Genomic DNA, 12,177 nt, shown 5'->3' on the forward strand with positions numbered 1-12,177 from the left:
CCCCCACACACAGTATAATGTTCTCATAGTACCGCCATACCCCCACACACAGTATAATGTTCTCATAGTACCGCCATACCCCCACACACAGTATAATGTTCTCATAGTACCGCCATACCCCCACACACAGTATAATGTTCCTACAGTACTGCCATACCACCACAAAGTATAATGTTCTCACAGTACCACCATACCCCCACACAGTACAATGTTCTCATAGTATCGCCATACCCCCACACACAGTATAAACTTCTCATAGTACCGCCATACCCCACACTATAATGTTCTCATAGTACCGCCATACCCCCACAGTATAATCTTCTCACAGTACCTCCATCCCACCACACACAGTATAATGTTCCTACAGTACCTATAGCACTTAGTATTGTGGTTTTTAAATTAATGATAAGTATTGTAGTATTCAGTCACTATGTGGTGGTAATATGTGGTCTGGTCATGGTGTGGCGGTATTTGTTCCTTGTATGTGGTATTATTGGTCATCATGTGGTGGTAATATGTGGTCTGGACATGGTGCCTTGGTATTTGTTTAGTGATGAGCAAATATACTCGTTACTCGAGATTTCTCAAGCACACTCGGGTGTCCTCCGATTATTTTTTAGTGCTCGGAGATTTAGTTTTCATTGCCGCAGCTGAATAATTTACATCTGTTAGCCAGCTTGATTACATGTGGGGGTTCCCTAGCAACCAGGCAACCCCCACATGTACTTATGCTGGCTAACAGCTGTAAATCATTCTGCTGCGGCAAGAAAACGAAATCTCCGAGTACTTACAAATACTCGGAGGACACCCGAGCATGCTCAGGAAATCTCGAGTAACAAGTATACTCGCTCATCACTATATTTGTTCCTTGTAAGTGGTATTATTCAGTCACTATGTAGTGATATGTGGTCTGGTCATGGTGTGGCGGTATTTGTTCCTTGTATGTGGTATTATTCGGTCACTATGTGGTGGTAATATGTGGTCTGGTCATGGTGTGACGATATTTGTCCCTTGTACTATATGTGGTATTTATGGTTGTTTAAAAAAATGTAAATGCATGTCACTCATTCCCTTAAAGAATAATCCATAAAAATATATTTATTTTTAATAGTTTAGAGTAGAGTAGGGCCCGGCCAAAAGAGTTTACCGTCTTGTGGTGTCAACTTAAAAATTCTTTTGGCCAGAACAAAAGCTGCTGGTTATGAATGTTATCTGGTGTTTGATGGGAACTGTTAATATGTGATCGGTGAGGATGTGGTGGAGAAGTTGAGTTTTTCCAAGAATGAGCAGTGGGACAGTGGAGGTGGAGCTGGTGTGGAGCCTGGGCGGAGTCTCAAGGGAAATTAGCCAGTGGTATATCCAACCAATATAGTATAATAGCGTTATGGATAAAATGTAACTTTTCATATTAATTTTAAAAAGCAATACTCGATACAACAGACAAAAAAAGAAAAAATATGAAAGGGGGAAAAAAAAACTCACTTTCTCAAAATGCACGGTGCATAGTTCAAACAATATTCAGAAATCGTGGCGTGCATTTGCAGAGTTATAGACATATGGTTCCTATTTAGATATGTTAATCTGTCCTTGGTAATTATCAATGCATTACCGACAGATTTAAATAAGTGATATACACAACTATGCTTGATTCAATAAAGCAATCGTAATAATGCCGTCTTGCCTATTTTATGCACTCTCCACACCGTACATATAGTCACAGATACACGTTAAATCCACTTTTCTCATACGTGTGTATATAATGCTGCTGGAAAAATTGTGTCCATACTACTAATTGTGACTTGTTTTTTGCGGGACCTTGAAATACTATTCGGTCCGTCAACTTGCCACAAATAATTGCATGTAGAAAAGCCGCAAAGACACCATCATGTGTTTCTCAATGCAGTGATCCAGAACACTGCTCCCATCCCTTATGGGAAATATGCAAATACATGTAGAAAAGCCACGGAGACACCATCATGTGTTTCTCAACGCAAGCAATAAATAGCCAGGTATTTCACTGGGAAGGAACAACTATGGGAAGGGCAGCATCCAAAAAGGAAAACCACCTATGCCAAAACATGGTATCCATCCACAGACAGCTGTTTCGGGGTATTTCCCCTCATCAGTGTGAAGTAGGAAACTGGCTATTAGGAGCAGTGCCTAGTAAAAGGACTATAAACATAAGGATGAATGGCCTCAGGGAGATCAAAACATCCAACACCGCGGAGACACCATCACGTGTTTCTCAACGCAGTGATCCAGAACACTGCTCAAATCCCTTATGGGAAATATGCAAATGCATGTAGAAAAGCTGCGGAGACACCATCACGTGTTTCTCAACGCAAGCAATAAATAGCCAGGTATTTCACTGGAAGGAACAACTATGGGAAGGGCAGCATCCAAAAAGGAAAACCACCTATGCCAAAACATGGTATCCATCCACAGACAGCTGTTTCGGGGTATTTGCCCCTCATCAGTGTGGAGTAGGAAACTGGCTATTAGGAGCAGTGCCTAGTAAAAGGACTATAAACATAAGGATGAATGGCCTCAGGGAGATCAAAACATCCAACACCGCGGAGACACCATCACGTGTTTCTCAACGCAGTGATCCAGAACACTGCTCAAATCCCTTATGGGAAATATGCAAATGCATGTAGAAAAGCTGCGGAGACACCATCACGTGTTTCTCAACGCAAGCAATAAATAGCCAGGTCTTTCACTGGGAAGGAACAACCACGGGAAGGGCAGCATCCAAAAAGGAAAACCACCTGTTAGGAGTCGAGTTTCCTCTGCTGCACAGGGGAAATCTCGATCCGTGTCTGATGCGGTCTCCCATTCTGCATCGGCCGCAGTGGGGTCTGCTCAGCGGAGACATCGCTCCCAGCGTCTCGCTGAGGCTGATTCTGTGCATAGGGTTACTACTGCCTTTTCTGGCTCTCCTATTGCACCCTGCACTGATCTGCGGCGAGCAGACTTCTCTGGGACTAAGTCCTTATTTACACACACTGAGCATGCCCATGGCAAGATCTCTCAGTGGAGGTCTAGGGTCACATGCTCAGGTACTGCAGCGACTCCCATTGGTCCTTCTCATGGAAGGTCCTGCAGGTACTAGGACTAGTTCTGCTTTGCACACTGAGCATGCCCAGGGCAGGATCTCTCAGTGGAGGTCTGGGGTCACGTGCTCAGGTGCTGCAGCAATTCCATTGGTCCTTCTTTCACATGTCCTATATGTGCTGCAGCTATTTAAGGCTCGCATGGCCACACGGCCATGCGCTAGTATCGTCTTATGTTATATGCTTTGCGCCAATCTGGTCATGTGTTTGAATGTGTTCAGGGACCCGGCTGAAATAAGCCCCTAGAATGCTGGCACCTCCAGCGAGGAGTTTTGTATGCATGCATGACCACTCACTGCTCACATCTGGGTAGTTGGCCTGTGCCTCTGTGAAAGTCTAACAGGGCAGAGCTTTCCTCTCGCGGTTACTCTGTGAAGCTAACAGAGTTGGTATATACCGCCATATAGAGCCGCCATTATTTAGCAGCAGGTACTTTCCTGCACGGTGGATCCCGGGTTGCGAACGCACCAATTCCATTCAATAAATAATATATTTGGTGCGTTCCGTCAACCTTAACACCACCTATGCCAAAACATGGTATCCATCCACAGACAGCTGATTCAGGGTATTTGCCCCTCATCCGTGTGGAGTAGGAAACTGGCTATTAGGAGCAGTGCCTAGTAAAAGCATTATAAACATAAGGATGAATGAACCTCGGGGAGATCAAAACATCCAACACATCCAGTCAATTTTGCATTGAAAAGTCAAATGGCGCTCCTTCCCTTCCGAGCTCTGTTATACGCCCAAACAGTGGTTTACCCCATGTATGGGGTATCGGGGTACTCAGGAAAATTTGTACAACAACGTTTGGGGTCCAATATATTCTCTTACCCTTGGAAAAATAAAAAATTGGGGGCGAAAACATCATTTTTGTGAAAAAATATGAGTTTTTATTTTTACGGCTCTGCATTATAAACTTCTATGAATCACTTAATGGGTCAAAGTGCTCACCACACATCTAGATAAGTGTTGTGGATTCTGTTTTTGGGCTCCCTCTGGTGGTTACAGATGGTACTGGGTGACTTGTGTTCTCTGCGGTCTCTGGTTTCCACCTGTTCCATCAGGATATGGGAGTTTCCTATTTAACCTGGCTTTCTTGTCATTTCCTCGCCGGCTATCAAGGTTATCAGAGTGTTTTGTTACCTCAGCTTCTGGCTTCAGTAATCTTCAGGACTAGCTAAGTTTTGATTTTTTTTGTTTCTCGTTTTTGCTTTATTTTTGTCTTGTCCAGCTTGCAGATACGTGTTTTTTGCTGCTGGTTGCTCTAGTGGGCTGTTATTGCTCCTCATGTTCCATGAGTTGGAACATGAGTTCAAGTAATTTCAGGATGGTTTTTTTGAAGGGTTTTTTGCTGACCGCGCAGTTTACTTTTGTATCCTCTGCTATCTAGTTTTAGCGGGCCTCATTTTGCTGAATCTGTTTTCATACTGCGTATGTGCCTTCCTCTCATTTCACCGTCATTATATGTGGGGGGCTGCTATTTCTGTGGGGTATTTCTCTGGAGGCAAGAGAGGTCTGTGTTTCTTCTAATAGGGGAAGTTAGATCTTCGGCTGGTGCGAGACGTCTAGGATCAACGTAGGCACGTTCCCCGGCTATTATTATTTGTGTGTTTAGGTTTAGGGTCGCGGTCAGCTCAGGTTCCATCACCCTAGAGCTCGTTTGTGCTTGTCCTTTGTGATTCCCTGCCATTGGGATCATGACAGTATAGCCGGCCCGAAAGTTTTGGCTGAAGTAGGAGGAAAAGTAGTCTGAGGAAGTTTTTTTTTTTTTCACTCCTCTGAGGTTGCTGCCTAGCCTTAATTGCAGCCTGGCTGATTTTTTCCTCCTCTTAATCCTTGAATGGCTCTGACCTCAGCTGTTTATCATGGACGTCCAGAGTTTAGCTTCAAGCCTGAATAATCTTGCTGCTAAGGTTCAAAATATACAAGATTTTGTTGTACATGCTCCTATGTCTGAACCTAGAATTCCTATCCCAGAGTTCTTTGCTGGAGATAGATCTAGTTTTCTGAATTTTAGGAACAATTGCAAGTTGTTCCTTTCTTTGAAATCTCGCTCTTCTGGAGACCCGGCTCAGCAGGTTAAGATTATTATATCTTTCCTGCGGGGTGACCCTCAAAATCGGGCATTTGCATTGGCACCAGGGGATCCTGCGTTGCTTAATGTGGATGCGTTTTTTCTGGCATTGGGTTTGCTCTATGAGGAACCTAACCAAGAGATTCAGGCTGAAAAAGCTTTATTAGCTCTCTCTCAGGGGCAAGATGAAGCAGAAATATATTGTCAGAAATTTCGGAAGTGGTCAGTGCTTACTCAGTGGAATGAGTGCTCCCTGGCTGCAAAGTTCAGAGATGGCCTTTCTGAGGCCATTAAAGATGTTATGGTGGGGTTCCCTGCGCCTACAGGTCTGAATGAGTCTATGACTATGGCTATTCAGATTGATCGGCATTTACGGGAGCGCAAACCTGTGCACCATTTGGCGGTGTCTTCTGAACGGGCACTTGAGACAATGCAATGTGATAGAGTTCAGTCCAGAAGTGAACGGCAAAACTATAGGCGGAAAAATGGGTTGTGCTTTTATTGTGGTGATTCAGCTCATGTTATATCAGCATGCTCTAAACGCACAAAAAAGGTTGATAAGTCTGTTGCCATTAGTACGTTACAGTCTAAGTTCATTCTGTCTGTGACTCTGATTTGTTCATTATCATCCATTTCCGTCGATGCCTATGTAGATTCAGGCGCTGCCCTGAATCTTATGGATTGGTCATTTGCCAAGCGCTGTGGGTTTAGTCTTGAGCCTCTGGAAGTCCCTATTCCTTTGAAGGGAATTGACTCTACACCTTTAGCTATGAATAAACCTCAGTACTGGACACAAGTGACCATGCGTATGACTCCCGTTCATCAGGAGGTGATTCGCTTCCTGGTATTGTATAATTTACATGATGTTCTAGTACTTGGTCTGCCATGGTTACAAACTCATAATCCAGTCCTTGACTGGAAAACAATGTCTGTGTTAAGCTGGGGATGTCAGGGGGTTCATGATGATGCACCTCCGATTTCTATTGCTTCATCTACTCCTTCTGAGATTCCTGTATTTTTGTCTGATTATCGGGATGTTTTTGAGGAGCCTAAGCTCAGTTCGCTTCCTCCTCACAGGGATTGCGATTGTGCTATTGATTTAATTCCTGGTAGTAAATTTCCTAAAGGTCGTCTGTTCAATCTGTCAGTGCCAGAGCATACTGCTATGCGGGATTATGTTAGGGAGTCCTTGGAAAAGGGACATATCTGTCCATCTTCGTCCCCTTTGGGAGCAGGTTTTTTTTTCGTGGCCAAAAAAGATGGTTCCTTGAGGCCTTGTATAGATTATCGTCTTTTGAATAAGATTACCGTAAAATATCAGTATCCTTTGCCTTTGTTGACTGATTTGTTTGCTCGCATTAAGGAGGCTAAATGGTTCACTAAGATTGATCTTCGGGGTGCGTATAATCTTATACGAATAAAGCAAGGTGATGAGTGGAAAACCGCATTTAATACACCTGAGAGCCATTTTGAGTATTTGGTAATGCCTTTCGGACTTTCTAATGCTCCTTCAGGTCTTCCAGTCCTTTATGCACAATATTTTCCGTGAATATCTGGATAAATTTATGATTGTGTATTTGGATGATATTTTGGTTTTTTCTGATGACTGGGAGTCTCATGTTCAGCAGGTCAGGAAGGTGTTTCAGGTCCTGCGGGCCAATTCCTTGTTTGTAAAGGGCTCAAAGTGTCTCTTTGGAGTCCAGAAGATTTCTTTCTTGGGGTATACTTTTTCCCCTTCTACTATTGAGATGGATCCCGTCAAGGTTCAGGCTATTTGTGACTGGACGCAGCCTACATCTCTTAAGAGTCTACAGAAGTTCTTGGGCTTTGCTAATTTTTATCGTCGTTTCATAACTAATTTTTCTAGTGTTGTTAAGCCTTTGACGGATTTGACTAAGAAGGGTGCTGATGTTGCTGATTGGTCTCCTGCGGCTGTGGAGGCCTTTCGGGAACTTAAGCGCCGGTTTTCTTCTGCTCCTGTGTTGCGTCAGCCAGATGTTTCGCTTCCTTTTCAGGTTGAGGTTGATGCTTCCGAGATTGGAGCGGGGGCGGTTTTGTCACAGAGAGGCTCCGATGGCTCAGTGATGAAGCCATGTGCGTTCTTTTCTAGAAAGTTTTCGCCCACTGAGCGGAATTATGATGTTGGTAATCGGGAGCTTTTGGCCATGAAGTGGGCATTTGAGGAGTGGCGTCATTGGCTTGAGGGTGCTAGACATCGTGTGGTGGTCTTGACTGATCACAAAAATCTGATTTACCTTGAGTCTGCCAAGCGTCTGAATCCTAGACAGGCTTGTTGGTCACTGTTTTTCTCCCGTTTCGATTTTGTGGTTTCATACCTGCCAGGTTCAAAGAATGTGAAGGCGGATGCTCTTTCTAGGAGTTTTGTGCCTGACTCCCCTGGAAATTCTGAGCCCACTGGTATCCTTAGGGATGGGGTGATTTTGTCGGCTGTCTCCCCAGACTTGCGACGTGCTTTGCAGGAGTTTCAGGCGGATAAACCTGATCGTTGTCCACCTGAAAGACTGTTTGTTCCGGATAATTGGACCAGTAGAGTCATCTCCGAGGTCCATTCTTCTGCGTTGGCAGGTCATCCTGGAATATTTGGTACTAGAGACTTGGTGGCCAGGTCTTTTTGGTGGCCTTCCTTGTCGAGGGATGTGCGTTCTTTTGTGCAGTCTTGTGAAGTTTGCGCTCGGGCTAAGCCTTGCTGTTCTCGGGCCAGTGGATTGTTGTCACCTTTGCCTATCCCGAAGAGGCCTTGGACGCACATTTCCATGGACTTTATTTCGGATCTCCCTGACTCTCAAAAAATGTCCGTCATCTGGGTTGTGTGTGACCGCTTTTCTAAGATGGTTCATCTGGTACCCTTGCCTAAGTTACCTTCCTCCTCTGAGTTGGTCCCTCTGTTTTTTCAGAACGTGGTTCGTTTGCATGGGATTCCGGAGAACATCGTTTCTGACAGGGGATCCCAGTTTGTGTCTAGATTTTGGCGGACGTTCTGTGCTAAGATGGGCATTGATTTGTCCTTTTCGTCTGCATTCCATCCTCAGACGAATGGCCAGACGGAACGAACTAATCAGACCTTAGAAACTTATTTAAGGTGTTTTGTTTCTGCTGATCAAGATGACTGGGTTACCTTTTTGCCGCTTGCCGAATTTGCCCTTAATAATCGGGCTAGTTCTGCTACCTTGGTTTCTCCTTTCTTTCGTAATTCGGGGTTTCATCCTCGTTTTTCCTCTGGTCAGGTGGAGCCTTCTGATTGTCCTGGAGTGGACATGGTGGTGGATAGGTTGCATCAGATTTGGAGTCATGTGGTGGACAATTTGAAGTTGTCCCAGGAGAGGGCTCAGCAGTTTGCTAATCGCCGTCGCCGCGTGGGTCCTCGACTTCGTGTTGGGGACTTGGTGTGGTTGTCTTCTCGTTTTGTTCCTATGAAGGTCTCTTCTCCTAAGTTCAAGCCTCGGTTCATCGGTCCCTATAGGATCTTGGAAATTCTTAACCCTGTGTCGTTTCGTTTGGATCTCCCGGCATCGTTTGCTATTCATAATGTGTTCCATCGGTCGTTGTTGCGGAAGTATGAGGTACCTGTTGTTCCTTCGCTTGAGCCTCCTGCTCCGGTGCTGGTGGAGGGAGAATTGGAGTATGTTGTGGAGAAGATCTTGGATTCTCGTGTTTCCAGACGGAAACTCCAGTATTTGGTCAAGTGGAAGGGTTATGGTCAGGAGGATAATTCTTGGGTGGTTGCCTCTGATGTTCATGCTGCTGATTTGGTCCGTGCATTTCATAGGGCTCATCCTGGTCGCCCTGGTGGTTCTCGTGAGGGTTCGGTGACCCCTCCTCAAGGGGGGGGGTACTGTTGTGGATTCTGTTTTTGGGCTCCCTCTGGTGGTTACAGATGGTACTGGGTGACTTGTGTTCTCTGCGGTCTCTGGTTTCCACCTGTTCCATCAGGATATGGGAGTTTCCTATTTAACCTGGCTTTCTTGTCATTTCCTCGCTGGCTATCAAGGTTATCAGAGTGTTTTGTTACCTCAGCTTCTGGCTTCAGTAATCTTCAGGACTAGCTAAGTTTTGATTTTTTTTGTTTCTCGTTTTTGCTTTATTTTTGTCTTGTCCAGCTTGCAGATACGTGTTTTTTGCTGCTGGTTGCTCTAGTGGGCTGTAATTGCTCCTCATGTTCCATGAGTTGGAACATGAGTTCAAGTAATTTCAGGATGGTTTTTTGAAGGGTTTTTTGCTGACCGCGCAGTTTACTTTTGTATCCTCTGCTATCTAGTTTTAGCGGGCCTCATTTTGCTGAATCTGTTTTCATACTGCGTATGTGCCTTCCTCTCATTTCACCGTCATTATATGTGGGGGGCTGCTATTTCTGTGGGGTATTTCTCTGGAGGCAAGAGAGGTCTGTGTTTCTTCTAATAGGGGAAGTTAGATCTTCGGCTGGTGCGAGCCGTCTAGGATCAACGTAGGCACGTTCCCCGGCTATTATTATTTGTGTGTTTAGGTTTAGGGTCGCGGTCAGCTCAGGTTCCATCACCCTAGAGCTCGTTTGTGCTTGTCCTTTGTGATTCCCTGCCATTGGGATCATGACAGATAAGTTCCTTAGGGGGTCTACTTTCTAAAATGGTGTCACTTGTGGGGGGTTTCAATGTTTAGGCACATCAGGGGCTCTCCAAACGCAACATGGTGTCCCATCTCAATTCTAGTTAATTTTGCATTGAAAAGTCAAATGGCGCTCCTTCACTTCCGAGCTCTGCCATACGCCAAAACAGTGGTTTACCCCCACATATGGGGTATCGGCGTACTCAGGACAAATTGTACAACAACGTTTAGGGTCCATTTTCTCCTGTTACCCTTGGTAAAATAAAACAAATTGGAGCTGAAGTAAATTTTTTGTGAAAAAAAGTTAAATGTTCACTTTTATTTAAACATTCCAAAAATTCCTGTGAAACACCTGAAGGGTTAATAAACTTCTTGAATGTGGTTTTGAGCACCTTGACAGGTGCAGTTTTTAGAATGGTGTCACACTTGGTTATTTTCTATCATATAGACCGCTCAAAATGACTTCAAATGAGATGTGGTCCCTAAAAAAATGGTGTTGTAAAAATGAGAAATTGCTGGTCAACTTTTAACCCTTATAACTCCCTAACAAAAAAAAATGTGGTTTCAAAATTGTGCTGATGTAAAGTAGACATGTGGAAAATGTTACTTATTAAGTATTTTGTGTGACATATCTCTGTGATTTAATTGCATAAAAATTCAAAGTTGGACAATTGCGAAATTTTCAAAATTTTCGCCAAATTTCCAATTTTTCACAAATAAACGCAGGTAATATCAAAGAAATTCTACCACTATCATGAAGTACAATATGTCACGAGAAAACAGTGTCAGGATCACCAGGATCCATTGAAGCGTTCCAGAGTTATAACCTCATAAAGGGACAGTGGTCAGAATTGTAAAAATTGGCCTGGTCATTAACGTGCAAACCACCCTTGGGGTAAAGGGGTTAATGGCTAACTGAAAAGATGTAACAAATTGCAGCTTTTGAGACTACTCAGGTCTCTTCATCAGGCAAAGACTAAAGCAAATTCTGAAGAATGTCATATTTATACACAACACAGCACAGAACTGTCATTATGGGAGAGTGGTAAGTGATAAACAGTTGTGTCCATAAATATTGGAAAATTCCTAGATTAAGAGTGTTTTGTTGTCTTCTGACTGGGGTCTGGTTCTGTTATGATGACCCCACATGGACACAACTGTTTATCACTTATCACTCTCCCCTAGAGGCAGTTCTGTGCTGTGTTGGGTATAAATATGTCATTCTTCAGAATTTGCTTTAGTCTATGCCTGATGAAGAGACCTGAGTAGTCTCGAAAGCTTGCAATTTGTTACCATCTTTTCAGTTAGCCATTAAAACATATCAACCACTGAGGACTCTCAATTCTAAATATTTTTCCATCTACTGGCTAACACGGTACCAAGATATATATCTTTCCCGCATTATAAAAGGCATCCATCTTGTCATTGTAGTTTGGAATATCTTTTACAATTTTCATTAACTGATCGTGTATTTTCAATTTGTGCTGCTCTGTCATGTAATGTCTTCCATTGTAGTTCATCTGCCTGTAAATCTTCTACTGAAACATGTGGATTTTGTGTGTCTGGTACAAATGATGTGGCGGCATTGTCTTCATGTTTGTTTGATCTTGTAAGAACAGAAACCTTTTTTATATCTTGGTGCAATTTGGACAATAATTCTGTTCGAACATCGATTTGATCTTCCAATTTTTCATTATGTTCTGACAAATCAAAGTAATCCCCGTCAGACTCTTGTGTGTCACCTTGTGTGTCAGTATGACCAATCTCTTGTGTGATAGTACATGCTTTATGTGTTTGTGTTTCAGTTTTCTCAAAGACTAAATTATTGTACACTCGGACCATGTACATGACATTTTGAAGCTTTCTCTGTACCTTTTTTTCTGAAAATCCTCTGTTCAATCTTAAGATTCACTGCTTCACATTGGCTATAAAAACTAGACCATAATTGTGAATCTGTATGGCTATGAACAAACTTAAACTCTATATTACTTTTCTTAGAATAATCATGAATGAAATCCATTTTCTCACCTGTGGAATATCTTTTCCTCTCCTGGATTGATCCAACCGTCAATGGATGGTCCTCTGTGTCTCTACTGAAATCCTCAGACCTCCGTCATGGGACACATCCAGCTCTTTATGGTTGGAGACACGAATCCTCACTGTCTGTAGGTTCGGTCTGATCCTTGTGACGTGAAATAGCAGAATTCCTGCACCTTGAACACCAGGTGTTTAGCAGAGCTCTCCACCTCCGTGTGCAAGGGAAAGGATTTCACAAAAATAGCACAAAAATCAGATTTGGCAGGACTCGCCAAAATGTTAGAGAAAATAACAGTTTCTTACTTTTTTAAGCAAGAGCACAGTGAAGATAGAAAGGAAAGCAATATTGAATTG

Source organism: Ranitomeya imitator, chromosome 2 (assembly GCF_032444005.1).
Source record: "Ranitomeya imitator isolate aRanImi1 chromosome 2, aRanImi1.pri, whole genome shotgun sequence".
Classification (NCBI taxonomy): domain Eukaryota; kingdom Metazoa; phylum Chordata; class Amphibia; order Anura; family Dendrobatidae; genus Ranitomeya; species Ranitomeya imitator.